Source organism: Myotis brandtii, unplaced genomic scaffold (genome assembly GCF_000412655.1).
Source record: "Myotis brandtii unplaced genomic scaffold, ASM41265v1 scaffold923, whole genome shotgun sequence".
NCBI lineage: Eukaryota > Metazoa > Chordata > Mammalia > Chiroptera > Vespertilionidae > Myotis > Myotis brandtii.
In genome coordinates, this window is record NW_005371804.1 from 229,083 (window position 1) to 236,089 (window position 7,007).

A 7,007-nucleotide genomic window follows, 5' to 3' on the forward strand; every position below is an offset into this window, starting at 1 on the left:
ATTGATTTCAGAGAGGAGGGGAGAGGGAGAGAGAGAAACATTAGTGATGAGAGAGAGTCATTGATCGGCCGCCTCCTGCACGCCCCACACTGGGGATTGAGGTCACAACCCAGGCATGTGTCCTGACAGGGAATTGAACCGTGACCTCTTGGCTCATGGGTTGATGCTCAACCACTGAGCCACACCGGCCGGTCTGGGAAGAATTTTCTTTGAGTCTCTTGTGCATAAAGAAATCCATCTTGTCTCCAGCGCACCAACAGCTCCCTTTCCGTGGGCGTGAGTGCCCATCCTCCTAGGGTTACCTATAATGTGGCCCTTAAACCTTGAACCTGGCAACCAATGTGGGCGTGGCTCTCCAACCCACATTTCCCCAAGTCAGAAGGGAAGTGTGGGCAGAGGTACACTTTACCCTCACCCCTTTCCTGAACTGCAAGAAGTATGGAGGCCTTTGTGGAACACGTTAATTTCCTTGTCGGAATAGATTGACATTTGTTAGCTGGTAATTAACATCTTTTTTAAATCTTTTAATTAAAAGTTAACTGCCAGGAAAAGTGCTGAGGAGAATCCCAGCGCTCTCTGCGCAGGCACAATGCTCTCTGCTTCCTGACCTCCGGCCAGCCAGGGTCCGAGGGCACCATTTGTACACAAGTGACACGGTAGGGACTTGGGAGATTGAAATAAAAGCTATTTTTTTATGCAAAATTATGCAAAAGATGAGGCTGAAGCAAAAATGAAAACCATCTCCAAGCCCTGAGCCCCTTCAGCCCCAGCCCCAGCCTGCTGTTTGCCCGCTGTTTGCCCGCTATTATTGCAGTGTGTGTGTTTTTCCAGAACCTTCCACACCTAAGGACAGATGGCCATCATCTCTAAGACGCCGCTGGGACCATACCTTCTCTTTGCCCTTCCCGTTGTCATGAGCTGTCACAGACGGCGCAGAACTAAAATCTCCCCAAAGGCTGCTTGCTCCCCACGTGGTTTGTTCCTCCGCGTATGGCATGTGCTACAGTCTGTCCAAGGTTGGGGGTGGGACACAATGTTCCCACCTGGAACTTTTAAAAACTGTATTTTGCACGATCCAAGTTCAATTTGCATCCTTGTAGGATGCAGGTTGTATTTCATTCCGTGCCAGGCACCGTGCGGAGCCTCCAATGTTGGTCTGAAGCCTGGGAAACTGCAGATATTCCACCGTTTGCCCCACAGAAGCAGACATTTCCTACCACTCAACCCAACCCCGGATCTTCCTAATCTTCACATAGGTCACCGGGGGGAGGTATTTCACTTGTTTTCTGGATGGCGAAGAGCTGTGGTTCAGGGCGGTCAGGGTGTCTGCTGAGGGTCGCATGGCCTGCGGGCTGGCAGAGCGGGTGGCCTGTGCTCACAGCCTGTGCCTTTGGCTGGGGCCCCGCACCTGCGTGTTTGGAAAAGCGTGGACTGAGCTGCAGCGCTTTCATCAGGATGCTGCTGCGCTCTGAGGAGACGCTCAGACACAGTGGCCGGCTGGGCGGCACAAGGCCTTGGGGCGCTCGCTGGTGGACCAGGGCTCCCTAGGGGCCCTGCGGCATATGGGCTGTCCTGACCAATGGGCCGCCTTCTGCCCCGAATGCCAACTCCTTTCCTTCAGTAACACCGCCCGAATGAGCCCCAGGGTTTTGGATAATAGAATCTGAGCCCGCACAGGTGGGAGTTTCTTTCTGTCAAGAGCTGACAGGCTGGCTGACCAGTCCCTGCTTTGAGGACATGCTGGCCTGCCAGGCTCCGGGCTGCCTCCTGGAGCCATATCTGTCATGTGACTATGTCACATATCATGTGACTATGTCACATATCAGTCATGTGACTATGTGACATATCAGTCATGTGACTATGCCACATATCTGTCATGTGACTGTCACACATCTGTCATGTGACTATATCCCCCAGGCATAGTTAGCCCATCCATAGGCGGACACCTGGCCAAGCCGGGCTAATTCCTGGGAAACCTGACCACATGTACTCATCGACCCCATGTAGTAGGAAGCACATTTGTGAACTTGGGCTGGTGGGTGGTCATCTTCCAGCTTCTCCACCCCGAGTAGCCGACAAGGCCAGTTTGCAAAGAAAGAAAGTGGAAAGCAATCACCAGTGGTTCGTGATCCCTGGGAACCTCCAGGTCCCAAGTCCAGCCGTCCTTGGTGATCACCTGGCCTGTGTCCCTGGTGCCAGGAGGCGGCCTGCTTCGTACAGTCAGTCCTTCTCTTTGGCTTAAGCCAGTGGAAATGGTTACTGTTCTGTGAAACCCACATGAACCCAAGCAGGGAGCTCTGCTGCTCTGGCTTCGCCGCTGGCGGGTGTGAAAGACAAGCCGCGGTTGACTCCCTCTTCCCAAAAGAAAGTCAGCGTCACGCATGAGTGACGGCGCTCGTCTGAATTTGACTCCACAGGAGGTTAGCATTTTTAGAGTAGACACACTGAGCTGTCATTGTTCAATTTTCCACAATTAAAAAGGCAAATTACCTGTGGAACTGGAAACTGGATTATTAATTAAAACAATTTCCAAAGAAAAATTTCCTGTTTTCCCAACTTAATAACATTTTTTCCTTTGAAATCCTCCTTTGAAATTGGTTTTGTAAGTTTGTCTGGAGATGTACCCAATAATCATCTATTTTTTTGTGCAGCCAATTTTAATAAAATGGAAATGTATTATTATCAAACTACATTTCTAAGGAGGAACGTGGGTGCTTTCCACATCAAATAACCATTACCTATGAATGCTTTTCATCTCACGGGTTTGTCATGGGCAATAAGAGCATCTATTTTCCTTGTATTCGCATCATCACGGCTTAACCATTCCAGCTCAATTATCTTCAAAGTCTTAGCTTCATAAAAATCACCGAACTACTTGGAAATGATACTTTTAATATGGACTAATAGAATCAGATGTGAACAATTCCATCCTCACACATTGAAAGGAATGGTGACAGCGGCAGACATTCACACTTATCCCCTTTTATTTTTGTAATTATAGGACTGGGTCCCATCGCTATGAATAAATAATACGTTCCATTTACCTGAAAAAATGAACTGTGCCTGCTGCACAGTGAGAATCAGATTCTCAGCTCGTCTGACACTTAGGGAAATTCTTTGGTACATGAGTTTCCTGCAGCTTTTTTGCTGGAGCTGAATTTCCAGGTGAACCTTTGACATTCTAGGTGACTTCTAGTGATTTTGGAGCTGAAACTAAGCAAAAGAGTCTGGATTATTCATGTCCGAATCCACGCCATTCCTTTTTCCTTACACCTTGGGGGGCGGAGAGAGGAGCATGTTAAGTAGAGTTGGGATTTTTCATGGTTCCAAGCATCATGATGGCAGTGTGTGTGTGTGTGTGTGTGTGTGTGTGTGTGTGTGTGTGTGTGTGTATGTGAGGAGGGGATTTACAATTAGGGGGGCTCTTTCATTTCTGAGCTGTGGAATGTGGGCAGTGTGGTCAGCAGAATTTTGACTTCTGCAAATATATCCACATCCTAATTTCTGCGACATGTGGTTCTGTGTGAACCTGTTCCCTTACGTGACCTAAAAGGGCTTTGCAAATCTGATCCAGTTAACAATTTTGATGTGGGACGGTTTTTCTGGATTATCCATCTAATGGGCCCAATGTAATCACAAGGGTCCTTAAAGGATAGAAGAGGGAGGAGAGGGTCAGAGAAGATGTGACAGCAAAATCAAAGGCTGTGGTGATGGAAGGCCATGAGCCAAGGGCTGTGGGGGCCTTTAGAAGATGGAAAATACAAGGAAACAGATTCTCTTCTAGAACTTCCGGATGAACACAGCTCTACGGACCCAATGCCACTGGCTGCTCTTCCAATAGTTGAAGGACCTCAGGTCGTTGAAGGTATTTTTCAATTGTCCTAGAGATCCAAGGATGCACGGGACCCCCAGGACCCCACGCCCCCACGGATCTTATTAATTGCATCACTGTTACTGCTAGGAGGTGTGTTTATGGGAGAGTGGGCAGTGAGTTTGTCCACACTTTAATGTTTGGGCAGGGAAATTGTTATAGATGACAGTCTGACCATTAGAATGTCATCTGTTCAGACCAAAATAGGGCCACTAAATAGAATGTTGGCACCCAAATATTTTTTGACGTGTAGGTCCCTGGTTGCAAAAGCTGTTTTTTTCTGGTTAATTTCTCTCCGTGATGAAAATGGCCTTGCCTTTTGGGATCCAAGCAGATGATGGCATCTCTGCAGTTGTAAGCTTCATCTCCACAATTATGCCTTAGTCAGAACAGCTTAGTCATTTAGAAGGCTGGTGGCTCTGGCTGCTCTGGGGGAGCACTGCACCCCTCGGCTGCTTAATTAGGAAATTAATTTTCTTCTAAAGACATTTAGCTCACTGAATTTAATTGAATGACTTTCCCCCCCTTAATTCTACAATATTGGTAATGAGCTTTTTTAGCATGATTTAGTGTTTGGAATTAGTTAAAGCAAGCAAGCATTCATATTGAATTGAGGAATGAACTGATCACTTTTTATGCTAATATTTTGCAGTCTTGAAATTGCCAAAATGACATGCAGGCTTTGCAGATCAATTTAGGCCATCATTTCCGCATCCCTTTTGGAAGAGGTTAGTAGTTTCCGGCATTCTATTCACTTTGCATCTGGCCCACTTAGAGGTGCTGTAGACATATCTCCCATCACCATGGAAATGCTGTACAATGCAGTGAGGTAGAGGGTACCCCTGGGAATGTGTTGGTTTACGTCTAGTCCACCCATTTCTGCAGGCCCTCTGTCCCCGCCCCCCCCACATGTCTTTGCCCTGTTTGCTTGCCCAGCAGAATCCAGTCCACGCATTTCTGCAGGCCCTCTGCTCCCCCACATGTCTTTGCCCTGTTTGCTTGCCCAGCAGAACCCCTCATACAGGGAAGAGACTCTATCGGGAACCACGACAGAACAGCAACAGTGGTGTCCACCTTGCTAATCTGCCCAAGGAGAAAAACCATCACCAACCTTAGTGGTGGAATTTGGGCTGCAACAAGGGCCTCCGCTGATCCCACAGGAAGCTCGGGTAAGCATGGATGACCTGCAGGGTTCTTTCAAAGTGGGACAAGGGGGCCGGGCCTTTATTGGACGTGGGCCTGAATGAATTGGGGGTGGGGGTGTCACCTGAAGGGTATGTGGACTCTGGGCGAGGCAGCTAGCTCCCTTTGGCTGCCAGCAGCCTTCCAGGGGGTGAGAGCTGAGTCCATCCCCAGCATTCAGCAGGGGATACTTACGTCCCAATGGGGTGGGGGCTCAGGGGTCACTGTAGTGCCTTATACAGAAAGAACCTCAGCCGTGTCCCGCCCAAACCTTCAAGTCTGCTTGAGCTGCCATAACAAAGTCCCGCAGGGTGGGTGGGGGCGGGGCTTACCCAACAGAAATGTTCCTCCCAGTTCTGGAGGCTGGAGCTCCAAGATCAAGGAGCCAGCAGGGCTGGGTCCTTCTCAGCTGGTGGAAGGCCGTCTTCTCCCTACGTTTTCACACGTTTTTACTCGGTGCACACCCCCTCCCCACTGTGACTCTCCCTCTTCTTATAAGGGCACCAGTTTTATTGGGGTAGGGCCCCACCCTTATGACCCCCCAGTGACCTCATTAAAGGCCCTGTCTCCAAATACAGTCCCCTTGGGGGTTAGGGCTTCACTGTTCGAATCTGGGGGAGACACAGTCCAGCCTATAGCACCGGACCAGTGGGTTGGCTCTGCAGAATCACCGATTTGCAGTTTGGGGAACAGTTGTTGGAGAGTGAACTGGAGGAGCTCGCCAGGGGTGTGCGGACGGGAAAAATAATTAAGGCTCCAAGCACAATTCTGCGAGCGAGGCGTCTGCTGAGATGGGAGCCCGAGCAGCAGGCCCCAGCGTGGCCTTCAGCGCTGGGCCCGGGTTGAGGCAGCGGAGACGGGCTCTTTGAATACAAACACCCGCTGACCTTTTCATCTGACGCGGAGCTGCAAAGGGCTCTGTGAACACCCCAGGCCGTCCTTCCCCCGCACAGGCGTGGACACTTAATTGGGCTAAAAGGGACGGCAGGATACAAGATGACCTTTTCATCCATAAACAGGAAGTAATTTAAACCTTTAAATAGTAGCAGCTGCAGGTAGGGCTGCAGCACTTGACACTGGAAGATGGGGCAGGACAGAGCTCCACGGAGCTTGGCAGACGGCTGACCTGCCCATGTCTGTCTCTCCTTCCTCTCTTATTGGTTGGAGCCTCTTTTCTTTCTTTTTTCTTTTAAATATTTTTATTGATTTCAAAAAGAGGAAGGGAGAGGGAGAGAGAGAGAGAAACATCAATGATGAGAGAGAATTATTGATCGGCTGCCTCCTGCACGCCCCCTCCTGGGGATCGAGCCCACAACCCAGGCATGTGCCCTTGACCAGGATTCGAACCATTGAGCAACCCCGGCGGGGCGGCTCTTAAAGACGAGAGATCTCGCCGAGTATGCAGGTGAGATGGGAGGTCACATGTGTAAACACAGGTTCTTTTTAGGAGAGAGAGGGACACAGCGGAGGAAAGGGAGAGAGAGTTTACGGACAACAAATTTTCAACATCTTTGAAAAGAATAAAATGTACACCGTTCCCCTGAGTGGCCAGGTGAGGGCGACCACTAGCGCACAGAGGGCGGGGGAGAGCGGGTGCTGGTGGGGACCAAGTGGCAGGTGTGCCCTGTTATTTGCTGAAACTCCGGAAGGAAAGCCGCGGCCTAACATTCCTATCAACCTATTTTTGCTTTAAAAAGGCGACAAATCACAGCCGTCCAGGTTTTAAACAGGTCCGTTGTGCCAGAACATTTTTTTTAATGTTTTAAAAAGTTGGCTTAAAATCTGACTGCATAGAGATTTTTAAATATCATCCCTTTTCTCATTTTCCAAAGATAAAATTCTTCTATGTTGGCTTTGGAAAGTGAATCTAATTTTATAGAAAGAAGAGTTTACTTTCTTCGGCAACATGCACAATCGGTGAAGTGTTGGAGCCACCTCGGTGCCAGGCACGGGG